The sequence below is a fragment of the Prionailurus viverrinus genome, chromosome X (genome assembly GCF_022837055.1).
Source record: "Prionailurus viverrinus isolate Anna chromosome X, UM_Priviv_1.0, whole genome shotgun sequence".
Taxonomy (NCBI): Eukaryota; Metazoa; Chordata; class Mammalia; order Carnivora; family Felidae; genus Prionailurus; species Prionailurus viverrinus.
Window position 1 is genome coordinate 1,247,745 of NC_062579.1, and position 27,968 is coordinate 1,275,712.

General features: G+C 46.2%; 1 protein-coding gene across 4 annotated transcripts in view; it reads left to right on the top strand.

Annotated features, from left to right (window-relative positions):
- STS (steroid sulfatase) overlaps window positions 1-27,968 on the top strand; it is a 160,224-nt gene that overhangs the window by 32,703 nt on the left and 99,553 nt on the right. For all 4 annotated transcript variants that reach the window (XM_047843541.1, XM_047843542.1, XM_047843544.1 and 1 more), the window contains exon 2: window positions 3,229-3,355. The gene's annotated coding sequence lies outside the window, so the exon portion shown is untranslated. The remainder of the gene's footprint in view (window positions 1-3,228; window positions 3,356-27,968) is intronic.

Below are 27,968 nucleotides of genomic sequence, written 5' to 3' on the forward strand. Positions count from 1 at the left end.
TTTGGGGGGTGGCGGAGTTCTTAGGATCCACACTTATGAGGATGGTGAGGCAGAGGGAGAAGTTGGGTTGTCATACCCTCGCAACAAGACCTCATCCTGTTTGGGAGGGAGCTCTGGAGCTGGTGTGGCTCTCAGAGTTGTCTCACTTTGCGTCAAGGAGGGCACACCTTTGGGACCCAGCCATGGGAATCTCGAGGGATGGGGGGATGGCATCGCCTTGGGAAAGGCCACTGTCTCTGGCTGAGAGCAATTCCCAAAGACACATTCAGCTGAGCACCATCAGTTATCGACACAACCAGCAGCTGGCGGGAAGGGTGACCTCTGTCCTCACTTGATGTCAGAGCCCATGCTATGGCATCTGCCAACGCTCTTCTCTTTACCAATTCCTCAACACCATCTTCTCCTTTATGTTCAGAAGATGGTTTTCACTATGGATTTCCAATAGCTTCTTGAAGTCTTTCAGTCAACTTTCTCAGTATTCACACTTGGCTTTCGGTGTTTACTTCACTACAGAATCTTCTGCTGGCCTATACAAGCAGGTAGGGTTGTCAGCTCATGCACATTTGCCCAGGGCCGTCTCAGTCTGAACACTGGAACTCCTCAGTCCCGGACAGACTGGGAGGATTGATCAGCCTTTGGCAAAGCAATCAGCCAGATTTCCACAACCTGCCTTTCCGTTTCTTTACCGTCTTCCCATGCCATCTCCTTCTGAGGCATGGCACAACCAGACTTCTTTAATAACCACACTTCTAGGCTACTGCTGGTGACAAATGCTTTCTCTCCTTCCTCTCACTGCTACTCCCAGGGTGTCTTGAGTCTTGTTGATGTTTTCCCAGTGCCGTTAAGCCTGATGTCACCACAGAGCTGCCTGGGACTAGCCAGTATCAGAGGCTGGCAGGTTAACATACCACCTGATGCCTCGAGTCAGTTCACATTGGCTTCTGCTGCCAAATACAGTAAGAAGTTTACAAAAATTTTGTGGTTTCCAGGGCTCGTTGTATCTCAGAATCAAGGTAGAGGGATGGTGGACGTTGATTCCATCCTTAGATTCCTGTTGTGGTTCACAGTCTTATACAACTGAATGGGGAGGGGCAGGAGAGTGATGGACAAATGACCAAGTAAATGACAGTTATGGCGATTGTAGGTAGACAGAGACAGGAAGAGGTAATGAAGCATGCTCATGATTTGTGAAGCCACCAACTCGTCAGCGTACAGGTTCACGATAAAACAGCACCCGTAACCTCTTGCTCTTAAATCTTCTTGTTCTGTGACTAGAACTCGGATTATAGTGGTGTCTCAAGAGACTTATGTTCATACAACTTTTCAGAGTAATAGCGAAACCATCACTGGTACATATGTTGTTGCTGTGTATCATTGTTGGATCAAACTACCTCCCTTATTTTCCTGTCTCTGTGATCATGCCCCTTCAGTGATTATTGGACCAGTACCCTACAGTTTCTAAACTTCGACACTTGAGATCATCTCATCCTTTGTGGTGGAGGGCTGGGTGGATGATCCTCTGTGGTAGGGGCTGTATTGCACATTGTAGGATATTTAACAGCATCTCTGGACTCTACCCATTAGATGCTAGTAGAACCCACCCAATCATGAGAACCGGAAATGTCTCCAGATACTGCCTAATGATCCCTGTGGGCTGAAATCACTCCTGGCTAAGAAGAACTCCACTGCTGTTTTGAGAAATGTCCTCTGACCATGGGCTTTTAGGTTCTCCTGTGCTGTTTTCCTTCTGCAGGTAGGGTTTCTTGTGGCAATACCACTGTGATAGGCATTGTGACTTAATCTCCTTTGACGTGTTTCCTCTTCTTCATTAGTCACCGAGGATAGCAGGCACAAAGTATCAAACACGGGTCAAAGGGTTTCCGTGCTGATGTCTCAGCATCTATTTTCTGTAAATAAAAGGGGTGGGCAACTGAAAGGAAAACACCAACTTGCATCTTCCCTGTTTCGCAAGGGGTGGGGGGTCATCCAGTTGTTCAAATCCATATCCATATGATCTTTGTCTCGCCACATAATGTCATGGAGAGTCGGAGGAAGAGATGGCCCTGCGTGGTGGTTCTGTCATCCCAGCAGTGGGAGGTTAAGGATCAATGTTGACAGCACAGCATCCCATTTCCACAAGAATCCAACATGAAATGCCATGCCGGAAGATGCAGGAAGATTGATTACAGTTTCAAATGCCATCTCGGGGGAAAAAAATAACATTTCTGGGACACTGATTGAATCTGAAAAATTGTTGTTGGAAGCTTAACTTCAGTGAGGCAAGATCTATATGTGTGAAGATCTATAGAATGGTGGTTTTTCTCCAATGTGGTGATCTCTTGTGCATATGACGTATCAAGTGGGATGATACTTCATATTTTACAGCATGAACGATAGACTTATACATTAATTGTTTTAAGGCATATGGTAGTTTTTGTCTAAATGTCCTCAACTCAAAAAAATAAGTATATTCTTCAGTAGATTCAAAGTCATCATCATAGAGTGTAGGATTCTATACCAGAAGTTGAAAAACTTTTCCTACCGAGGGCCCGATAGTGAACATTTTCAGCATCGCAGGCCAGACAATCTCTTGCGCAGCTACTAAACTCTGTGCTGTAGCACAGAAGCAGCCACAGATTATAAGGAAGCGAATGCACGTGTCTGTGTTCTAATATCCTTTCGTGGTGGACTCTGAAATGTCAATTTAATATACTCTTCACGTTGTGCAAAACATTCTTTTCTCAACCATTTAAGAATGTGAATAACATTCTTGTTTCGCTATAAAAACAGGTGGGGGACAGTCCGGCGAGCTGCAGTTTGCAATCCAAGTGCTATTTGGAAAATATTTATTGACAGCTTACTACGTCACATGAATGGCCTCTGCTGTCTTGATCCTTAGAGGCTGTGGGACGGACAGATACCAAATAAAAAGAAACCACGTATATATGTTATTGGAAATAGTGATAAATGCTCTTCAAGGGAAACAAGATACTATGACAGTTAACCATGGAGGGATCTATTTGCTTTGTATTGGTAATCAGGGGGGGCTTCTCTGAGGTGGTGGCTAGTCAGCTGTGACTTGTAGCTAACCAGGGTTTGGGCAGAGAGTGGAAAGAAGAAACGTGCAGGAAGGGAGATCCTTCCGACAGGAAAGAGCATGTTCCCCTGCAGTTGTTCACCATGTGCTCATTCAATGTCTGACTCTTCTTCCTCTGAATGAATTCACAGGATGAGCCTGGTGCCCCTCATCCGTGTCTGCTGAGGGCCCCTCACATCAGTGTGCCTGCACATGATGCTGTCAGGAAGCTCAGATCCTTGAGGACAACTACCCAAGACGGTCTTCCGTTGCTACAGGGTGAGTATAAGAGGTGCCCGCGTACGTCCCTTCCTTCCGAATGGATCACTGCCTGTTCACAAAGTGCTTGCCTCGCCCTGAGCATTGGTAAATCATGCCTGAGTACCTGGTGACTTTAAAATGGTGTTGTGGAGGGTCTGACATGCCGGGGCAACAGGAATGTGGAGCCCACCTGGCCCTTTTCTTCAGAAGGGACTTGGGGGCGCCTGGGTGGCTCAGTCGGCTAAGCGTCCGACTTCAGCTCAGGTCATGATCTCGCGGTCGGTGAGTTCGAGCCCCGCGTCGGGCTCTGTGCTGACAGCTCAGAGCCTGGAGCCTGTTTCAGATTCTGTGTCTCCCTCTCTCTCTGACCGTCCCCTGTCCATGCTCTGTGTCTGTCTCAAAAATAAATAAACGCTAAAAAATTAAAAAAAAAAAAAAAAAAGAAGGGACTTTTCCCACGAGAGGTCACATGTGCCAAAGGGCGGCATCCGGGGGTCACACGTGCTTTCTTGGAGAAAAGCGATACCGCCAAAGAGGGCAGTGTGCACTGATAGGAGAAATACCCGTGATGGAGGGGAGGGAGGAGGGGGGAAGGAAAGAGCACCTCCCGGAGGGTGTAGCTTGATGACACTCTGCCATTATGATGTCAAGACAGGCACCGCGAGGCAATCAGAGCCCATCCCTGTCCCCCGTAGCAGCAGGCTCAGAGAAGTCTGCACGGAGATGCTTTCCAAGAAGATTCGGGTTCACATTGGTGTGGGGAGGCCCCCAAAGATGGAACTGAGTCGTGGGGTCAGAGGTCCCTGGGATTCGGATCCCAGCTCTCCGCCTGCTGGCCTCACGTTCTCAGGAAGCTGATTAAGGACTCTGTGCCCAGGTCTCCTCTTGTAAAATGGGGTGCCAAGGACAGGTTCCTAGGGTGACTGAAGAGTGAAGGATGATGTTTTGGGGGGTACAGCTATGGTGAATACTGGGATGACGCTGCCAGCCAAGGTGGGAGGTGTTGCCGACTATGAGTCTGGAGTTCTCTCTTGTCCAGGAAGAGGGTGGATGCAGAATTGAATATGAGAGAGGCTAATGTCCAGGAGGAGATAAGAGCCCCGAACGGGTTTCATCTCTGGATTGATTGAGCTCACAAGATATTAGCAAACGGTCTGGGTGGGGGCGGGGAGGTAGGGTGGGCAAGTGGTGTTTGTGATCAAAGGATATTGGCACCAGAGGGAAAGTAATTTCCTGCAGGTGATACAAGAAGTTACTTTAGATCCCAGTCCAATATCTTGCTAGCTCACCTCGGGCACTTTCGCCCCGTGGTGGCGGCTTTCTGCCCTAAGCTGTTCTCTAACCCATTTATGTAAGTAGAACCTACTTCCCCACAAGCAGGCCCTGAATAGATCTCCAGAACTCCAGTTTGGACCATTGCATTGCTGATGACAGGCAGGCAGTTCTCCATTGGACCGGTTTTGCCCCCGGGGGTGGGAATCCGACACATCTGGAGGCATTCTTGGTGTCGTAACTCTGGAGGAGCTTTGCTGTTGGGATCCGGTGGGTGGAGGTCAGACGTTCTGCTGACAGCACATAGGACAGCACCCCCGCGGACTCAGACCCAGCCCCGAGCATCAGCACTGCAGAACTGGACAGTCCCTGCTTGTTCGGTACAGCAAGACACTTCAGCTTCATCTTCTCTTCTTCCTTCGTGGAATATTCAGCGGTCTTTTACTCTGAGGGATCTGCGGTAGAATAAGAATTAAAGAGAACAAAAAGAGAAAGACGTTTTAGGATTTTTTTTTCCTCTATTAAATTGAAACCGCACAGCAGACAATTCTCCTACCGCAGGAAACGTCCATGGAGGCTTAAATCCTTGGCTTATATTCGTGCTTAATGCTTAGCAGCTTAACAGAGTTATTTTCTATTGTGATTTCTGTAATTTGTTCCTTAAAAGGCTCGTTTGTTCCTTCTCTCCAGTTCAGACACAGACTTTTCGGGGGTTTTAAAGAATAATTTATTTTCTAAACTTATTGTTAATGCAGGAGCTGGCTTGGAGTTCTGACATAGCTTTCAAAGCCTTAAGCACCTGCTAAGTAGAGTTTTATTTTTATTCCCCTAGAAACCAACTGAATGTTTTGCAGGGAAATACTTTGAGTACTTTTTTTTTTTTTTTTTTTTTGTCATTTTAGTCTAGAGGGGACATTGACATTCTTTGGACCCAGCAACAAGAACTCAGAAAAAATTGACAGACTCAGTAAGCTAATGAAAAGTATGCAGCTGAAAAGGCTCATGATTAATTCATGATAAACTAATATGGCATTCGTTATTCTTCCTTAATGTTCTGATGTAAACTGGGAGTCTTTCAGTGGGGGCTAAAATATCTGTTCCTAAATACCTAATAACAATATTCATTATGTCTTACCAACATAAAGCCATCGTCATGGGGTATTTTAATGTACTTCACAATTTAAATTCAGGGTTCTTGAGTACAGCATATTAAACTTTTCCCCTCTCCCTAAGTGGATTGGTGATAATCAAGAAAATACTTTTATATAAGATATTCCTCAGTTTTCTCCTCCAAAAAAAAAAAGGCTGACTGAAAGTAAAATAAAGTTTGCCTATGAAACTGAAAAAATTTCCTTTTTATGACACATCTTGTTATTTGACAAGAACTGCCAGCAATCTCTTGATTTATTCTGTTTAAATATATACTAGGATAGTAATTATTTTTAATCCTCTGATGATAACGAACACATTTTTCAAGGGGATTGTAAATCCTTAGGATATTTTGTGGCAGCAAACACCCATGATAACAAGCACACTTTGGGGTCAAGATAATCCCAACCCCCCAAAAATTATGTTGATTGTGTTTCGTGTCTCAGAGATAATGAATGAGGGAAGGTTCATTATCACACACATTGTGAGAGAACACAAAACAATCTGGAGATTGTACCGTTGACCAAGGGATCATGGATAGCGGGGCACTTTGGTGTCATGTTCCTCCTGATAGCAGGCAGCGAGAACACAAAATAACCCGTGTAATGTCCCTACCAAAAGCTTTCAACTGGAATCCGTTCACAAGGAAATGAGCAGACAAATCCAGAATGTAGCACGTTGTCACGGACAATTGACCTGGATTCTTCCAAAATAATCAGTGTCATGGGAAGCACAGAAAGGTCAGGGACAGTTCCAGATTTAAGAAGATGAAGAGGGGCACCTGGGTGGCTCAGTCAGTGAAGCGTCTGACTCCTGATTTCGGCTCAGGTCATGATCTCACGGTTCGGGCGTTCGAGCCCCGTGTCAAACTCTGTGCTGACAGTGTAGAGCACAGAACACAGAATCCTTGGGATTCTCTCTCTCTTCCGGTCTCTCTCTGCTTCTCCTCCACTCATGGACACGAGCACATGCACTTGCTCTCTGTCTAAATAAATAAACTTTCAAGAAGAAAAGTAATAAAAAGATGAAGAAACACGACGACAATATCTGATGTGGAGAAGGTCCTGGACGGGGGAAAAAAGAAACAGGTGGTACAATTATTTGGGGGCTGCCTGGGCGGTGAGTTGATTGACTCAGTGTTAGTCCGCACAGTTGTTCTTGTGGTGTTGTGTTTATGGAGGAGGTGTCCTTATTCTGGGACACCCACGTGGAACTTTCTAGAGGGTCAAGAGTTATCTTCTGTGCAGCTTGCTGTGAAACATCATGAGACGAATACAAGTAATTTCTTATCCTTTCTTAATCTTCTGGTGTAGAGCAAAAATGTGTGCACATACGTATGTGTGTGTACACATGCACGGGTACACAGAGGCAGAGAGCAAGCAGCTGTGGCAAAATACAGACAGTAAACCTAAGTGAAGTAAGATACGTGCGTTCGTGTGCATGCTTTCAACTTGGTGTGTATGCTTCCGACTGTTCTGTGAGTTTGGAAGTTTTCAAAAGTGACTTTGGGGGAAAACAGGTTATGAGGTTTTATTTTCCTTCTCCTGTTGGAGATGTTTTGGTTCCACTGATGGTGTGTTTAAAATTTTGTACAGGACCAGTTTTTTTTTTTTTTTAAGTATTTTAAAATTTATTTTGAGAGAGAGAAAGAAAACAGAGTGGAAGAGACAGAGGGAGAGAGAGAATCTCAAGCAGGGTCTGAGCTGTCAGCGTGAACCCTGATGCGGGGCTCAAACCCACAAAGTGTGATACCATGACTTGAGCTGAAGTCAGATGCTCAAGTGACTGAGCCACCCAGGTGCCCCAGTGTTTATGTATTTTTGAGACACAGAGACAGAGTGAGAATGGGGGAGGGGCAGAGAGAGAGGGAGACACGGAATCCGTAGCAGGCTCCAGGCTCTGAGCTGTCAGCACGGAGCCCGACATGGGGCTCGAACTCGTGGACCTCAAGATCGTGACCTGAGCTGAAGTTGGATGCTCACCAGACTGAGCCCCCAGGCGCCCCTCTTTGGTAATTCTTGCAAACTTCCTGGGCCCCGCCCCTTTTCCCAGAGATAGGATCCACATGGAGCTTGATCACTACTGCATTCCGTCCCAGAAGTTGGCTCAGGATGTGTGTGCATACCGGTCCGCTTTATACCTCCAGTTCTGCCTTTATGGGTGCATGGTCTGCCGAGGCAGAGTTTAGGCAGGTGCTGAGGGTCTGTGCGTCTGTCGCCAGAGCAGGACGGTCAGAGCCCATCTAGCTCCTTGTTGGTAAGCACAGTCTGGCTTCAGAATTTAGAGCCAAAACTTTATCGTACATTTTTAAAAAGCACATGTCATAATACCTGAGGAATAAAACACTCCAGTTTTAGAAGACATCTACAGACAGTCTCCAGCCAAATACTCAATTTGCAATCATTACATCCATTCTAGTGAAAACACGTCAAACGTGGGACCTCATATGCAGTGCTGGGCACACCGTTCCCATTGGAGCTATAAGGGCTCCTCAGGCTGTGACCCAGAACCTTCTCCAAGCCTGGGGGAGTGGTCCAACTTGATTCTACTCACTTCCTGCAAAGCAACACTGACTTTCACATATGTTGGACTGGTTTTGTTTAATGTTCATTTATTTTTGAGAGACAGAGCGTGAGCAGAGAGAGAGGGAGACACAGAATCCGAAGCAGGCTCCAGGCTCTGAGCAGTCAGCACACAGCCCCACACAGGGCTGGAACCCACAAACTGTGAGATCATGACCTGAGCCGAAGTCGCACACTCGACTGACTGAGCCACCCAGGCGCCCCCACATGTGTTGGACTTTCTTATGGACAGAAGATGCTTTGACTCACAACAGTGGTAACTGCTGATTTCTCTTCCTGTGCTGTGTTATAACCGAGGACCTCTGATGCCGAGAAATATGTGATAATTTACATAAATACGACATGGGTCTCGGGTGGCTCCTCCGGTGGCCTCCTGGGTGGCTTGGTCGGTTACGCATCAGACTTTGGTTTAGGTCATGATCTCGTGGTTCATGAGTTCGAACCCCACATCGGGCTTTCTGCTGTCAGCACAGAACCTGCTTCAGATCCTCGGTCCCCCCCCTCTCTCTGCGGCTCCCCCTCTACACCCCCACCTCAAAATAAATAAATACACTTAAAAAAAAATACGAGATGGGTCCATCCGTGGTCTCAGCTGTGTCTTAGGCACAGTTCCATTAGCATTACTGTCTGGCCACGGGGAGTGAGCACAACACCAGGGCCACATGCATTAGTTTGGAGGACGTGACATTTAGATGCAGAATCCTCTGATGCTAATAGGTCAGCAATCTCTGTGCATTGCTTCTGAGGTGACCCTTGTCTGTCCATCCGCACGTCGGGCCGAGCCATCCCCCCTCACACGTGTGTATCACGCCGGCTTCCTGATGGTCTGTGTGCACCATCAGCAGTCAGAGGCGCCTTCTCAACACCTAGACGTGATGCTGCCTCTGACCCTGTTGGAGCTCTCCAGTGGCTCAGGGCGGACAGGGTTCTGGAACCAGGGCTGGGAGGGAGGGTGTCCATGATGGGACTCCTACCGACCTTGCCTTCCCCAGGGATCTGCCCCTTCCACCCGCTTGCTTTCTCTGCGCCCTGCAGACACGTTGCATTATAAAGTGCTCTCAAGTCAGGTGCTTGTTTTTTCCTCCTAAGGTCACCCCCCCCCCCGACCAGCAAACTTCTGGCGGTGGCCCTCTAGCGACGTGACATCCCCCCTCCCCACTCCAGACACTCATGCCCCATGTGGAGCAGTAGTCCCTCTCGGATAGGATCAATGGCACAGTCTCGATGCTTTGAGTCATGTCTGTCTCCGCAGACACATCTCAGGGTCTCCGAGGACAGGAAACCCACGATGCTCCCTGCCGTGTTGTTGATGCTGCAGGCTGCCTTGTTGCTGTTTAGGAAATAACTACTTGTTGAATACGTGACTGAAAAAAGATGGTTCTGGGACACCTGGGTGGCTCAGGTCATCATCTCACGGTTTGTGGGTTCAAGCCCCACGTTGGGCTCTGTGCTGACAGTGCGGAGCCTGCTCGGGATTCTCTCTCTCCCCCTCTCTCTGCCCCTCACCAGCTCAGTTGCTCACTCTCTCTCTCTCTCTCCCTCTCCCTCTCCAATACATAAACTTTTTTAAAAAAGAAAAAAAAAGATCTGATGTCATATCCATTTTAAATTATGTTCCTTGGATTTCAGTCAAATAAGGTTACTTGCAAAAACAAAACAAAACAAAAAATTCATCACCTTTCCAATACAGTTTGGCCTCTAACTTACCCCAATGGAGAAAAGAGTCTTTAACTGGGTCTGGGGCAGTTCAAGCTTCCTCTTTGCCAAATATGACAGAGGCTAACACCTGTTAAAGATGATCTCCAACGAACCTAGGCAGGATCCCTTAGAGGAGTGAACGCATATCACTCCTGGAGGAAGCATGTAGCCTTTTTTCTTGAGGCAAAATTTTAAATTAAGGTCCCTGAATTTTCTGCCATGTGCTTTCATTGTGTAGCTGACGACAGTGAGGAAGTGTGGCAGTCACTTCATCTACGCTGCATGTGGGGTGTTCGGTTGTGATGGTCTTCTTTGCCTTTGAAAAGTTCCTGGGGCGCTTGAGTGGTCAGTTGGTTAAATGCTGGACTTTGGCTCAGACCATGATCTCATGGTTTGTGGGTTCAAGCCCCCTGTTGGATTCTGTGCTCACAGCTCAGAGCCTGGAGCCTGCTTTGGATTCTGTGTCTCCCTTCCTCTCTGTCCCTGCCCCACTTGTGCGTGCTCGCTCTCTCTCTCTCAAAAATAAATAAACATTAAAAAAATAATAAAAAGCGGGGCGCCTGGGTGGCGCAGTCGGTTAAGCGTCCGACTTCAGCCAGGTCACGATCTCGCGGTCCGTGAGTTCGAGCCCCGCGTTGGGCTCTGGGCTGACGGCTCAGAGCCTGGAGCCTGTTTCCGATTCTGTGTCTCCCTCTCTCTGCCCCTCCCCCGTTCATGCTCTGTCTCTCTCTGTCCCAAAAATAAATAAACGTTGAAAAAAATAATAATAATAAAAAGCTATTAAACTCTCCACTTTCGGAGTGACTTCCGTAGAAAGTCGACTACAATCCAGTTTCAAGTATGAAATACGATATTATTTGAAGTCAGGAAATAATCCATACCTCAATTTCACATTCTTTGTCATCTGTCCGTATAAAATGTTGAAAGACAGTAATAAAGAGCTTATAATTAGATTGATTTTATAATGGAGAGGCACAGCCCTCTAATTTTAAAACAGTAATCAGTCGATGACGAGTGGTCTGTGTAATACTATTTCTACCTATACTGTTTCACTTGAGATCTTTTCATTAAATCTGTACTGTACTCCTATATGACTTTATATCCATAGGTTTAGTAAAATCAACTCTGAGTGATGCCTGGATGGCTCAGTTGGTTGAAATCTCACTGTGGATCAGATCATGGTCTCATGGTTCCTGAGTTGGGGCCCCACATCAGGCTTACTGCTGTCAGCACAGAGCCTTCTCAGGATCCTCTGTCCCCCTCTCTCTGCCCCTTCTATGCTTGTGCTCTCTCTGAAAGATAAATAAACATTAATAAATTAAAACAAGATAAACTTGGAATATGACAGCAGAATGGAAATTTGCCCTCGAATATCATGGTTTCCTAATATCTGTCTTTTGTAACTTCACATGTGCATTCTGTCTTTGAATTCTACCTTTTTATAACCACACGTCAGTCTGTGGGAGTCGTCAGATTCTTGCAGTCTCTTTCCAGACTCGGGGGGGATTTGCTGAATGTGTTTAATTATGTAACGTTTCGTACTGGATGAATGGGGAGCCGGTTGGGTTTAGTTGTCTGTCACGTTTATTTATTTCAATATCTAATATTCAGGGTAGGGTTTGATCAGGTGCATGGCTAATGTATACTCCCAAGAGTGGGTCAGATGTCATCTCCTCGATTAGTTATGTTCTTTGTTTTGTAAGACAGGCGTCAAACTAGTTATTCTGAGGGTAGGAAACCTCGTCTGCAGAATAAATTAGCCTCGGAAGGACATTTGGCTTTACTAGAAATGGAAAATTTCCTGCTAAGGTCCTTAGCTTATGACCTTACCATCCAAGTGTAAAGATAAGTGTGTTAAGCATGTTTAATAATGCTGAACATCATAGCGATAACTAAAAGCAATTTTGATTTCCTGTTCAGATGGAGTTCACATTTTGAGTATCAGAGAACTTTGTGAACTTCAATTTTCTTTTTTCTTTCTTTTTTTTTTGAATACTAATGATCTTTCTTTCAAATATTATTCTGGGTCATCTTCATTAGGAGGGTCAAAAACTGTGGATTAGTCTCCAAGGGCTTGTTTTCTTGTTACTAATTTGAAAATATTATTTCAGTAACAGGTTTTTTTTCTCATCAGCGTTCTTTCATAACATTGGAAAGCATGTAGGAGCCGTGAGGTAACTCCCTCAAGAGAATTTTTTGCCAGACTTGCAGGAAATGTCCAAGTTGTATGCAGTGAGTCTAGACTCTCAAATCTTGAGTTATCTTATCGCGTGTGTGGTATAGAAAAGCAACGTGTCGGCCGTCCATGTCTCACTGCTGTCATTAACAGACTTCCCTTCTTTCTCCTCCTGTCTCTGGATGTTTGTTGGGTCCAACATGGAAAATGGTGGGAAAAGATGGGGAGAGAGAGGAAGGGGGGTAAACTTGTTTTTGTTTGTTTGTTTCTTTTTACATAATGATGGCAGTGACTCTCCAAGAATGAGAATGGATCCGTAGCGCCCTGGCGAGCACATTTCCCTGGTGCCGAGTCTGGTAGTGTGAGCTTCCATGGACCCACACCAAGAACAAAAGTTCTAGAAGAGTCTGCAGCCTGTTACCTGCACACACCTGCAGCTTAGCACCTCTTAGCCTCCCATCATCTCAACCACTTTGCTCCTTTTCCCCCCAGCACCCCCATTTCTGCTGCCGCTCCTTTGTGGTTTCCATGTTCAGAATGTTCTAGAAGGGATGCATTTGCGGTGAAGTGCTCTGAGTCAACAAAAAAAGATACTCCTAATTTAAGAATGTTCTGAACATGGAAACCCAAACCTGTTTTGTCTTCTACTTAGTGTCTCTCTCTCTCTCTCTCTCTCTCTCATACACACATACGGAGACATTTTCGGGCAGAGTTAAGGTTCACTGAGTCATTGCTTATAACTGCAGACTGAAGGCATCAGCCTCTTCACGTCCTGGGAAGGATGGATGTCACTTTCCATCCTTGTGTCCATTCTGGATGTGCTGCAGGAGGATGCGTTTTTCTCGGTAGTGATCTACCCGCGAGTTGCTGGTCCTTGTGGTTTGCGGGGGTGTGGGGGTCCCTCCGGCTCGAGGGGGCTGTCCTGGAGGTTTGGTGCACTTATCTTGGGACACTGACATGGATGCTGTCCATCCTGCCATATGGGCTGTGGGGCCATAGAACCAGCCATGATAAGAGAGCCGACAAGAGTTTGGAGACTGAACGTGAGGCCTCCAGGCTCCGGTTTTGTGGTGTTCTGTGAAGTCCTGACTGTTGCTTCACAGGTTTCAAACTCACAGTGTCTTCAATATGAAACAGTCACTGTGCCTTTTATCTCTCTCTCTCTCTCTCTCTCTCTCTCTCTCTCTCATCATTAGACACTTTGGTGGTGGTTTTCTTTCTTCCCAGCAACACATACCCAAAAGATGGTGACAAAGAGAGGTAAAGGTTGCAAAGCTAGGCCAGATACAAGCATGTTAGACCTGTGGTTTTAGACCTTCGGCATTTCAGACGCGGTGCTGTTACAAGCAAAACTTTCTTCCACGAGGGAAAAACTCCAGAGATGCGGAATCTGTGTTAATTCAATTCTCTGCAGTGAGTGTGTATTAAGCATTTACCATGTGCTTGTGTGGAAAGAATAAGCACTTAAAAAGATTTCTCTAAAAAGACAATCTTGCCTGACAAGGGCCAGCTGCACAGCCTTAGAACGTCATGATTTAAAAATCAGAGCTCATCACATTGAGGTTGTCTCAATTAGGGTCTCTTCAGGCTTACTGGAAGCATAGATTCATTGTCTTTTTACTCCCATTAGTGCAAATTATCATATTTGAGGCGTTTTATAAATTTAATTGTGACATTGTATCCATCGGCACAAAGCCAGTATGATTGAGTTGCACTCTGTGGACTTTTTTTTTCCTGATTATAAAAATAAGTAGAACGCTTTGATAAACACAAGAATACATTTAAAAATTACCTAAAAACCCCTGCTTGGTCCCACTCACTCAAAACTGATTATAAATAAAGTTTTATCATTTTTCTCTACAAGTAAATACATGCATAAACCATACGTATCCATGCAGTAATTTGAATAGTTGTTTGTTTTATTTTTTTAATTGTGATCATGCTGCCATGGGGAGCCTGGGTGGCTCAGTCAGTTGAGTGTCTGACTCTTGATTTCGGTTCAGGTCACGATCTCACAGTTGGTGACTTTGAGCCCAGCACCAGGCTCTGTACTGACAGCAGGGAGCCTGCTTGGGATTCTCTCTCTCCCACTCTGTCTCTCTCTCCCCCTCTCCTGCTCATGCACACTCTCTCTCAACATTAGTAAATAAACATTTTTTAAAAATTTGTGATCATGCTGCCTTTGTTTAATGTCAAGTTCTGCCTTTTCCACCCTAACGTTACACCGTAAAGTTTTCCTTCATGACAAGATATTCTTCAAAACTCAAGAATTTTAAGGGCTGCGTAATGTTTTATAGTGTCACTTATTTGTCTTCCCCCCCATGCTTGTACCTCCACACATTTCTGAGGTTGGTAGGAATGTGTTCCTGAATGGCATGCGTGCCTCCCTCAGTATTTTCATAAGAGAAATTTGTAGAAACAGAAGTGCTGATTCAAAGAACGTGACGCCATTGAGATGCTTGATCTCCATTGTCAGCTTTGTTCCCGAAAGTCTGAGTCTGCATTTCTGCAACCAGTGAGCAAGGGTCCCCATTACGCTTCCTGTTGTCAAGGCACAGTGTCATCACGTCCCAATATTTGCCAAATTGGTAGATCAAAAGGAGCATTTTCCTTGCCTGTTAATTTTAATTTTTGATTCCTGATGAGATTAGATGCTTTTCGTGTTTCTATTAACTTATAGTTGATTTCTTGTTTGTCATGTGACATTTTTCAGTTAGGGCGATGATTGTTACTCTGTCCCCTCCTGTCTTCCAGCCCACTTTGTTCTCAGCCAATTCCTTATCACATCCTTCTCCATTCTGACATGATGGGTAATAATGACCTATTTCCTTTGAGCTACTTTGTGGCCACACACACTCTTTTCCACCCTAGATTCTTCTCCCAGACCGTGTCTGGAGCCTGTTTTTGTAGGTAACGGGAGTGGGCTTAGACTTGCCGGGTGCCCAGTTCTCACGGAAACAGGAAAAAGAAATAAAAGAAATGGGGCTAGAAAAATCACATGAGTGCTGTTGGGTCTCATAAGACAGAGTCTTGAGCAAGTACGTGACCCTGCAGCCTAGTGAAGAAGGGTAAATTTTGTGCTCAGAGACATAGCACCCATCCAGTTGAATTACATGAGAAGTAAAGAGTGGTTTCTGCTGCCTAAGCGCCAACATCCACATTTCACGGTAAAAAAGGGATGAGATGAGGATTTAATTATTGCAATTATTATTAATCATGTTTGACTTGTTCCCCCAAGATAAATGTGACACTCGTATCCACTCTCGTTTGGGGACGCCAGTGAAGAGAGCGTAACAACCACAAATGCAGACAATTGGGCGTGAATGCTCTCTCCCTAGACCAAATAGTGGATCTCAAGTTGCAAACACTCGGCCCAGGACGTGTGCACGGGCTCTGTTCCTGGGCCCCCACACCTGGAGGCTGCCGTGGAGCTCCAGGTGGCAAATTGTTTTGCCTTTGGATTCTGCAAGTTTGGGGATTTTGTCTTATTCAGTGTGGCTGTTGGAACAGCAAAGCCACGCTGCGTCTTATGTTTTTGATGTAACCCGTCCCCCCCTCCGCATGCACTTACGATCTTTCCTCTGCCCTCAGTGCCCTAGGATTCAGTGATCATGGGCTTTTCCCCCAGGTCTGTTTTCAGTCACGGCTCTGGACACACTGTCTTCTGTTCAGTATGCACATTCACATCCCTGACTTCTGAAACTTTGTCTTGGGTTACCGCTTTGGAATTTACACACACCGCCCCTGCATGGTTTTTCTTTCTTTTTTCCTCTGCTTCGATGCCTGCTTATGACATTCTTGTTTCATATTTTCTCTGCTGTTCTCAGCCACCTTGCTCTTTATTCCACTTTCCTTTGAGATGCTCTCCAATTCTTGTACCCAGCTGAATTATTTCATCATCGATCAGGTGCTGTCTTTCCAAAACTTCTGTTTTCTTCTCTAAATGTACTTTTTCCAAAGCACCTTTTGTTTATCTACTGATTGATTGCTGGATGATTGAAAGATTTTGGTTTGGGTGGTTTTGTTTCTGACCTTCATGGTAAGGACTCCTTTCAAATGGATTCTGGTCCTTTGCTTCTGTTTATAGCGAAGAGGGAGGTTCTGCAAAGCTGAGTGGAAGCTGTGCAAATTGTGCCAGTGGGAACACTCATTCTGGGTCTCGCCTGTCAGATAGCTGGCCTTTCCGGCCGTGACCTGCAGCTGTTATCTGGGAATGTCCGCTTTCTGCAGAGAGGAATCCTGTCTTGCAGACAGTCGGGACCCTCAGGAGAGGCCCCTGGCCGTGTGGACCTCATTTCACGATGGTGTGCCCCTCTGTGCACACCCTGTTTTCACTCTCTCCTGGTTCCTTTCTCAGCGATCCTTCCCATGTCTGCTTGCCACTCTCCAAAACCAGTCTGTTCTTTCCGACTGTTTGTGTCCAACTGGGTTAGTAGATGATTAACATTTCCTTTTTGGATTTTTAAGTGGTATTTAGAGGCCACTGATTACGGTGCATCTGCATTTTTAAAAACTTAACGTTTAAAATTAAATTTAAAAACGTTTAAGTTTTATGCTTAAAATTCTCACTTGCTATCATCCTGTCTGTAGACAGGATCCCTCTTGGACAGTGAGGAAGTTGAGACCCAGAACGGTTAGGAAATTTCCTGAGAACCACACAGGAGACGTTTTATTGCTGATGCAGCAACCAGTTTACTTTGGCTCCAGAGTTGACGTTTACTAATTTTTGTCTGTGGTGTATGTTGCACCATAGGACACTGCCGAAAGTGGTTTTCGACCTATACGAATGGTCGTTTCCACTGCCTGATCCTAATAGTTTCGTAAAAAGATCTTGTCCCATTTATCAATAATTAAAGCTTTTCCTTTCCATCACAATGATAATTAGTGACAGTAATAGCATAATCCAGGAGCATTGACTAAAAGGCATTGGTGCCCCTGTGTTGAATAAAATCTACATCCTAGGTTGAAGGAAGAGCTAACCAAAGTTTTGCTGAAAAATTGGGTGGTGAATTTACTGATTATCTGATAGATCACACAGACCCAGTGGTTATCAGGGAAAATCATTTATTCGCTTCGCTTTGGCAAGCAAATTGATACTCTCTTCCTGTCATCCATTTTGAGAGCTTACGAATTTTCTTAAAAATGACACCTGTTCTCTCTTGTAAGGGAAACACATTTTTAAGAGGTGCTGATTGATTTTTCTGCAACACTCAGGACTCCACATTTGTATCAAGAAGACAACAGCTAACACACTGTGCTCATCTCCCCTTAGCACACGTGCGTTGTATCCACGCTGTGTTCAAACGTTCGCATGATGTGTGCACAAGGAACAAGGCTGTACTGACAAGGGGAGGGGTGCACAATACTGATTATCTTCACCAATTGAGTCAGATTCTCTCTGTAAACTTTCACGCAGAGGAAGGACTAAATTTATAGCTTTGCTATTGCTTGAATTCACAAATAATAAATTTAAGTGTGTTAATTTGTTTAAATGACGTCAGAGGGGCGCCTGGGTGGCTCAGTTGGTTGAACGTCCGACTCTTGATTTTGGCTCAGGTTGTGGTCCCAGGGTCGTGAGTTTGAGCCCCACATTGGGCTCTATGCTGACAGAAGGGAGCCTGTTTGAGATTCTCTGTCTCTCTGTCTTTCTTTGCCTTCCCCCATCTAAAATTAAAAAAATGATAATTAAAAAATTAATTTAAATGATGCCAGAAAAAGGCCTTCTGAAATAGAGGTGAAAACACCAAACACTAACTGAAGATTTCACCCTATGCCACAGACGTAGTGTTTGACAGGGATATTTAGAACTCAGAGTTTTTCAACATTTTATTCCAAATTGGAGCTTTAACGAAAGAAGGATCATTCTGTAGAAGTGAACTTGCACATAACTGAAGAATTATTCTCTAACTTGCTGGAAAGAATAACTTATGTGATAACTTGGGGCAGGTCCAAGGTTGCACATAGCTGTTAAACATCATGAGCTTTGCACAAATCAATGCATGACAAATATTTTCTTTTTTTAACGTTTTTTAAATTTATTTTTGAGAGAGAGGGAGACAGAGCATGAACAGGGGAGGAGCAGAGAGAGAGGGAGACACAGAATCGGAAACAGGCTCCAGGCTCTGAGCTGTCAGCACAGAGCCCGACGCGGGGCTCGAACTCACAGACCGTGAGATCATTACCTGAGCTGAAGTCGGACGCTTAACCGACCGAGCCACCCAGGCGCCCCATGACAAATATTTTCTAACTTCAACCCCATCCCAGGAGTGGAGTGGATTGTAGGGGGACACAAAGGGAATGGTCTCCTGGCCTCTCAAAGTTGGTAGAACAACAGGAAGCTGGATGGTGTTGGAACCAACCCAGAGCTTGAAGTGCCCACTCCTGTTATGACTGTAACGCCAGATATTTGCTTCACGGGTGGCGATGGGAGGGCCGCACTTAGAATACAGTGTAAATAGGCATGAACAACATGGGGGTGTTAAGCCGTGTCTCTCCATGACGTCGTGAGTTTTCCTCATTCCTCATCCGTTTGTATTTTAAGTGTTTCTCTTTGTTTTCATTATAGTCCTAAAAGCAAGACTTGTTTAATATTTAAAAAATCTAAAATCAGGGAAGCATTGGAAAAAAAACACCCTAATCCCATCACTGGTACTAAGCACTGTAATTGTGTGTGTGTGTGTGTGTGTGTGTGTGTGTGTGTGTGTGTGTGTCCTTCCAGAATTTCTTAGGGATGATATACAGAAATCATAACTTACTCTTTGTTCTGTTGTATGGTTTCCTTTTTTTTTTAATTTTACTTTGAAGTAACTATACATTCAGAGACAGATACAAAGCAGGAGTGGAGAAATATGTCTTGTACCATACGTTCAGGCTGACTGGTGGTAAAAGACTGTTGATTTTTGGTTTTTTTAAGTTTGTTGTTTGTTTGTGTTTGTTTGTTTATTTACAGAGAGAAAGAGAGGGGGGGCAGAGAGATTGGGAGACAGAGAATCCCAAACTCCACACCATCAGCACAGAGCCTGATGTGGGACTCAGACTCACGAACTGTGGGATCGTGACCTGAGCCGAAATCAGGAGTCAGATGCTTAACCGACTGAGCCACCCAGGCATCCTAGGACTGTTGTTTTCAACAGACATATTTCCTATACTTCTAGCCCTGGAAATTCCTGAGCAGTGAAGATAATTGCTATCTTCACCTCCTGCCCTCCTTCCCCCTTCCTAACTTCCTTTCTTCTTTTCTTCATTTCCTCCCTGCCTCCCTCCTTCCTTATATTCTCCCCTTCTTTTCTGTATTAACTTTCTAGGGCTTCTATAAGAAATTACTGCAAACCTGGTGGTTTAAGTGATTATTTTGAGAAACAGAGAGAGGACGAGCAGGAGAGGAGCAGAGAGAGAATGAGAGGGAACCTCAAGCAGGCTCCACACTGTCAGCGCAGAGCCCAGCTCAGGGCTCAGTCTCATGAACCATGAAATCCTGATTTGAGCCAAAATCAAGAGTCAGACACTTAACCAACTGTGCCACCCTGTTGCCCCATCATCTGCCTTTTATAAGAACGTTTGTGTTGACATGGGGCCCACCTGGGTAAGCCAGGATCGTCTCCCATTCTCAGGGTCCTTAACGTAAACACACCTACAAAGTGCCCCTCTTTTGTTTCTTAAAGTAAGATAGTCACAAGTTCTGAGGAGTAGGACGTGGACATCCTTGGGGGTCTTTTTTTTTTTTTCCAGCCCACCACACCTTTCCTGTGTTCTTTCTGCTCTGAGGTCGGTCCATCCAGACAGTGTCTTCTGGGCCTTTATCGGATGCCCAGGGATGTGCTAAGCATGGTGTATGGCATAGAACCCTGGTTCCATACAGAGAAATGGTCCCCTACTTATGGTGGTTCGATTTAGGATCTTTCCACTTCTGATTTGACTATGGTGCTAAAGCAGTCTGTGTTCGGTACAAACTGTACTTGGCATTGTGCATTTGGATCGTTTCCTGGACTAGGGACATACAGTGCTGTCCTCTCTTGTGAGGCTGGCCAGGGGCAGCTCCCAGTCAGCCCCAGCATCACGGGAGCCAAGAACCAGCACCCTGACACCCATTCCGTCCCCATACAAGCACCTGCTTGTCACTTGCCGTATTCCGTAGATGGCGTGAGGTAGTCAAAGCTTTATTATAAAAAAGGCCTCTGTGAGATGATTGTGCCCAATGTCAGGCTAATGCACGTGTGTGAGCACATTTACGGTAGGCTCGGCTAAGCTGCGATGTTCTGTAGGTTAGATGTATTAAATGCATTTTGACTTTTTGATATTTTCAACTTACAATGGGTTCATTGGGACATAACGCCACCCTAAGTCGAATATCTGTAAATATTTGGAGATAGGATACAAACATTTGTACCCATCGTATGTGTTTTCTTTTCTTCCATAACAAACAGTGGCTGCAAACAACACCCATATATTATGCCCCAGTCTGTGTGGGTCATGAGTCCAGCCCAGGAATAGATTGTTCCTGTGCTCAGGGGAGTCAGTATGTCATCTGAGGATCGGGATCCTTGTCCAGATGCAATGGGTATTGGCAGAATTCCCTTTCCTTGCAGTTGGGGTCTCAGGTCCCAATTTCCTTGTGGGTTGTAGGTCCTGGCCCACTTTTGGCTCCTAGAGGTCACCTGTGATTCGGGGCACGTGGCCCCTGTAGGCAGTTCATGTCATAGTTCTTTATTGCTTCTTCAAGGCCATCTGAAACCATATCTTTCAAGGGATCACCTAATCGCGTCAGGCCCACCCAAGATGATATCCCTTTTGGATGAATTCAGAGTCAACAGACTAGTCTCCTACTACAGGAATGCCATCCATCACATTTACAGGTCCTGTCTGCCCCTCAAGGGAAGGGGGTTACACAGAGCGTGTACAGCTGGGTGGCAGGGGTATTGCTGGCCATCTGAGAATTCCTCCTGTCCTGCCCACAGTTTTCTAGCTTCTGTCTGTTGGAACTCCTCCCTCCATAGAAGGTTGTCCTCCTTCTCTTTCTAACCACTCTTTCTGATGTCCATAGCGTGGGTCTATTTGTGGCACGCTCCAGCTTCCTGAGCGGCCCCTCATTTGGTGAGATCCCCAGTAGGCACCCAGTTGTCTGCTCGAGGCAGAGGGGGCCAGGGAGAAGGCTGGACTCCTCTTACACCCACTTCATACTGGCTTGTTCGTTCCTGTTTTTCCATCGAAGGCATTGAAGGGGTCGAAGGCATGGTCTCCAAGGCTAAAAGCCAGACTGGGTTTGAATCCAAAGGTCTGCCATGCCCTTCTCCCTCCTATTCGTACTGGGGCTGCCCCCGTGCACATCCAGCAGCCAAAGAGTTGTCTGTGTGTTCCTTTGTCTCTCTGCTTATCCTCGGACCCGTCAAAACCATTCGGTACTCCGTAAGTGAAGAAAAGCAGTAGGGGCTGTGATACAGGTGGGCTCACGTAATATCTGGCTCAGTGGAAAATTTGAACCGAGAAGGGCATGTGGTTTTTGTGCCTTCCTGCCCTGGGAGTGTGTTGTTTTACATAGATAACTCATCCAGTGATCTGGAAGATAATCCCTTGGAGATCACCAGAATACTTACTTATGGAGACACATAAACCACACTTCTTCCCTTTTGATGCAAACAATGAGGAATTGCACCGAATGGTCTTCTTGCTAACAAGTACTGTGCTTTAATGAATGTGCAGGATACAATTGAAATTGGCATTAAATGTAATGCTTTCTATTAAATATCCACACTCTTCCCTGCTGTTGGAAATGCTGCAGTCTAACGTGGTTTTAATCAACCTACAGGTTTGCTGTGGTTTCCTTTTTACATGTAAAGATTACATGTCTTTGACAGCAGTGAAGGAACTGTGCAGAGCCACCCTCCCGGGCCAGCCGCTTACTTTCTTGTGCATCCCATTGGGATTTTTGCTTCGCCCATCCCATCCCGGCGTGTCTGCTCCAGAGATTGTTACCTACTTTTGTTGGAGGACTGCATGGGTTCTTTTGGACCTTACGGTGTAAAGGACTTGTCTGTAACCCCACATCACAGAAGATACTGTGGATGAGAATGGAGAGGGCCACATGCAGAACTGAGTGTGGGAAGGTCACTGCTTGGTGTCCAGCCCCTTTGTGTTAGGTGTGGAAATAGGATCCCATCACTGAAACCCAGAACTGACCACAGGACACAGGGTGCTGTTCGGGTCTTGGCTTCAGAGGTGGGCATTCAGACACTGGAATGGGCTGGTAGCCCTGGGCAGCCAGACTGAACTCCAGCTTGGATGTCTCATGAAGTGTCTCCCATATTGGTCTTTTAGAGTTCAAGGGATGGCCCATGGCAGAGACCTCCATATCTAGGATAAATCCGAGGAGACGCTTATAAAAGACAAGCTGAACCGACATTCTGGGCTCACATGCCATTCTACAAGATCACGGAGATGGGAACTGAATTCTGGAATATTCCATATCTTTTAGCAAGCCCTTGAATTTTTTTTTCTTTTTAAAAATTTTATTAAGTTTTTAATTTTAATTCCAGACAGGCACTTGTTTTTGTCCATTTCCTGTGGGGGGGTGCAGGCGCAGAAACACTTTGCCTTCTTCCCTTGCTAGGTTCTTTTGGCTGGCCTATTAATGAAATTGGCATAAGACAGATTAACAGGAGAAAAATTTAATCTCATACGTACAAGGACGTGAGGGGCTCCAAGACAGGCAGCTGAAGCGTCTGTGCTGTCCTAGACTAAGGAGAAGGGGGTCGGGGCCTGGGGCTTCAAACGGGAGGAAGGGAATTCCTGGGAAGACGGGAAGAGCAGGTGTTTGGTGAACACACACAGAGCCCATAGGGCTCTGAGATGAAACTGGACAGGCTGACCCCCTGCCCAGCTCCCCCTCCCCCAGCCTTCCACACTCACCCAGACTCTGTCGTTCTCTCTGGTGAGAGCTGTGTTCCCAGACCAGCCCTTCTGTCTAAATTCTCCAAGGCAGCTTAGGGGGAGGTAAGCAGGTCTTTCTGAGCCTTCTGGCCTCTCATTGCCTTCAGCTCAGAACAATGCACCTGCCAAAGAGGTGCATCTGGGGGAGGCTTGTTCTGAACCCCTTCAGGGGAAATTCTGCTGAACGTGACAATAAGCATTTTGTATCCATGCATGGGGTTTCTTCAGAGAGTAATTTTATTCTTTCAAAAACGTTCTTTCGTCATTTCACATCCCTGAGGAGCCCATAAAAAAAAAATAACGTAGGCAGCCTCCTGTGGAGTTTGGGGGGTGGTCTCCTGAAGCCTGTGCATTTTCTCTGTAATTTTACTGCAAGTTCTCTGTCGCAATCTCTGCTGTGGACACTCATGCCAGACCTGCAACTTGCACCTCCTACAGATGTATCACTGGTGGACGTGTTTGGAGATGAGCCCATGAGAATGGGAAAAGTCCTCAGAGGATCTTCCCGGGTCATTTCGCCATCCAAATGAGACATTCTCTGATCTTACTCTCTGTAGACCAATGAGGGGGTGGGGGGGAGTCATCTGTGGCTGAATGCAGACGCCCCCAAGCTTGGCTAATTTTATCCTGTAGGTGTGGCTTCTGCACTGATTAGCGGTGTGACCCTCACCGAGCACCTCAACCTCTTAGAGCCTGTCTTTCTCCTTTATGGAAGGTGGATGACGGCCAGGCCTCCATTGTGAGGATTAGATGTGGGACTGTCCTGTCTCTCATTTGCACATGGACCATTTTTTGAGAGGGAAATGAGGTGTTCATAATGAGGACAACCGCCAAGGCGCTTTGATGTGGGGATAGTGTCTGTAACATACCTGCCATGGTGTCTGCGCCATCCAAGGTCCCCATGCCATCAGAGGGGGCCCATGCCATCCAAGGTGCCCACACTGTCACAGGGGGTCCACGCCATCCAAGGTGTCTGTGCCATCCAAGGTATCCATACCATCCAAGATGCCCATGCCATCACAGGGGTCCCATGTCATCCAACGTGTCCACACCTTCGTGAAGTGCCCATGCCATCCAGGGTGCCCACAGCATCACAGGGGGCCCATGCCATCCAAGATGTCCACGCCCTCACAGGGGGCCCATGTCATCCAATGTGTCCACACCTTCATGAAGTGCCCACGCCATCCAGGGTGCCTACGCCATCACAGGGGGTCCACGCCATCCAAGGTGTCTGTGCCATCCAAGGTGTCCACACCATCCAAGGGGCCCACGCCATCACAGGGTCCTATGCCGTGCAAGGTGCCTGCTCCATGACAGGAGCCATGCCGTCCAAGGTGTCCAGACACTCATGAAGTGCCCGCACCATCCAAGGTGCCCACAGCATGATGGGGGCCCACACCATTCAAGGTGCCCATGCCATTGGTAGGTGCCTGTGCCATCGCAAGGTCCTGGCTCTGCTCTCAACTCATCTTTGTCTGTGTCACCGTCGTTTATACACCTGTAGAGGTGCTGTACGTGGTGCACAGCTAGTGCACAGTCAATGCTGTTGACATCCTCCACCTGACAGCATTCACTTTTCCAAGTCACATTATTTTTCACTGATCTCAAGGGATGCCCATTGCAACATTGGAAACTCAGGCAGATTCATCTATGTCTTTCCTTTCTCAGCCTTTCCATAGAGCCCACCCTCCAAATCTTTCATGAACTCCCGTGGCCTTGTCGGCTCAAGTTGATCGAGGGCAAAAGCTACTGTCTAGAAGGAAGCACCTGATGTCTGTATGCTTTAATGGAAATCGGAGTCCGTACAATCCTGCTCCCATTTTTTGTCATGTGTTCTCTTGGGCTGTGGAATGAAGACAGCTTACACATCAGTGGATAGCGGTGAAGAGAAAAAAAAGGCTCTGTGGAGGCAGATAAAGCAGGGTTCAGTGCACAGTTTCGCCTCTTGCACTCCCGGGCAAGTGTGGAGAGTCCTGTCAGCTCATGGTTCTCTGGAATGGGGGGAGAACATTGCCCTGGATGTCGGTGGCATGGTGACCATCTGGGGAGCTGTTTTCCTCCCTGCTGTCCTCAGAGCCACATTGCCCCCCTCACCCATTATGTTCTCCTCCCTTCCTTCCGTGGAGGAAGCCCCATGGGAACTAAATCAGCAGACTATCTTCTGTCTGGCTCTGGTGCGTTTGACCAAGGATAGCCAAGACATTGGAAGGGGAGGGAACTCATGTTGAGGTATTCATCTGAGCCCCTCTTCCTTCCCTGCAGGGTTACCAAGGAAGGGCTGCATTCTGGACTAGGGATGCCAGCTTTCCTCAAGAGCCCTTGCTTGCTCTGGGTGACCATTCTCTCCCATTTGAGCATCAGGGTGGTATCATCTTTTGGGACTAACATTGTCCTCCTGGCTTCCCTATTCCTGCCCACACCCCTGTCAATGTTTTAGTAAATTCTCCATAATTCTATTTCGCGGGTCTCTTCTCTTTCCTGTTGGGATGTCTCACTGATTCTGGGCTCTCCCTGGTGCCCCCAGGAAAACGGCAGCTCATTTGTAGACCACAGAGGCCATCCTTGGTAGACCCTGGAGAGAAACCGTTGCTGTAACTTTGAAGCTCACGTGTATAGCAGACATAGTGCAATACGTAGCTCACTGAAGTCAATCAGAGATGCTCACCCCAGTAGCTGAGTAACAGGTAGACTTATCTGCCCTACAACATAACCCTTATGTTACTAATGTCTCACGGGATGGGGCAGACACACACCTGCACACACCTGCACCACTTTTCGTGAGAATGGTGTTGGTGAACAGGCATCTGGCTTTCTGTAGATGCTAAATAGGCAGGATGCTGCACCAACAGCTATGATTCTGGCACCTTTATGACATCTCACAGGACAGGAAGGTTGATTTTATGTAAAGATCAAACTTGAGGGGCACCTGGCTGTCTCAGTCAGTGGAGTGTGCAACTCTTGATCTCGGGGCTGTGAGTTCGAGCCCCATATTGGCTGTAGAGATTACTTAAAAATAAACTATTTAAAAAATCAAACTTGGAAAAAGGCTCCATCTCTGCCAGTCTAGGAGTCCCCTACACCCAAGACAACCTGGTCTGCATTAGACAAACACACAGATGCAGACTCAAGAAGGAGAGACTTTTATCGAAAGACATTATTTCAAGTTGGAAAAACACTCCAGCCATTAGGTTTACACAATTTCAAAGCTTAGGAAAAAAGGGTTTCTCTTTCATGAGGAGAGGTAAACAAAGCCAGGGGAACCAGGTGTGAGATGTGGGATGAGAGGGTGGACAGACTGGACAGTAGATCCAAGAATGGTTTCCCCTGGGGCAGCCTGTCCTCAGGAGGGGCTGTCTGATGGCTCTGGGTTAGAGTGAGCCAAAGTTTGGGGCCTTCAGGGAAGGAGAGAAGCTGAACCAAAGTTTGACAAGTATTTTATTCTGATTGATAAGTAGGGACAAGCCATTCAGTGAATCATTTGACACAAATAAAGGGAATTTGGGGAGTCTCTGTCTGACCTTGTCCAACGTTGTCATGGGAGGCATTCAGAAATCTTATGTGAGTCATTCGAGGAAAGGCGGTTCTTTGCAGTCAGCCATTTTCCAAAACGGAGAGGGCAGGGGTATTTCTTAACTATTTCTGACTTGCAAGATCACAGGGCTTGGGTGAAATTCAATGTCATTAATGGCAGCACTTGAACTGACAACCTTTTCTTCCATTCAGTGTGGTTGAGCTTCAAGGGAGAAAATATTCAAGGTTTACCCAGAGAGAATGTGTATTTGGGTATAGCTCCATCCCATTCAGTGTGGTTGAGCTTCAAGGGAGATAATATTGAAGGGATACACCAAGAGGATGTGTCTCCATCACATTCAGTATGATTGAGCTTCAAGGGAGAAAATATTGAAGGGATACCCCAAGAGAATGTATACTTGGTCGGATCTCCATCACATTCAGTGTGGTTGAACTTCAAGGGAGAAAATATTCCATGGATTCACCAAGAAAATGTATACTTTGGCATATCTCCATCCCATTCAATGTGGTTGAACTAGAAGGGGGAAAATATTCAAGGGATACACAGAGAGAACATACACTTGGGCGTGTCTCCATCCCATTCAGTGTGGTTGAGATAGAAAGGAGAAAATATTCCATGGATACACCAAGAGAATGTATAGTTGGGTGTATCGCCATCCCATTCAATGTGGTTGAACTAGAAGGGGGAAATATTCAAGGGATACACCGAGACAACCTACACTTGGGCATATCTCCATCCTGTTCAGTGTGGTTGAGCTTTAAGGGAGAAAATATTCAAGGGCTACACCGAGAGAATGTACACTTGGGCGTATCTCCATCTTATGATCTGTTGGCCAAGCCACTGCAGCAGAGCCAGGCTGTGCATTAAAGGTGGGTTTGAGGGTGATGCCTTGGGGAGCTTGGGCAGGCCGTGTTTCAAAGGAGAAGGTTCCTCCTGGGAATATGCTCACTAAACTCCTACTGGTAAGCAAGCATGGAAGGAGGATATGTGAATGATGTTCCCATCTCCTTGGCCATCAGCCCACGTTCCTGACAGGCGAGCGGCATCTGGGAGATGCCTTGCAGATAAACATGTCTTCCAGAGAGCACTCTTGCTGCTTTCCAGCTTGAAGCAGACCAAGCTGGGAAGTGCAAGGCAGCTACCTGCTTCCGCCGGTGTTCTCTTAACACGCATTGTCCTGCACTTGCGTTTAAAATCTTCTGTTGCTTGATAATTTCCATTGATTATAATGATTTTCTGTGATGCTTAGCAAGGGAAGGTTTAGAAGGGGTTATAAATGGGGCTAATTAGTGAGATGCA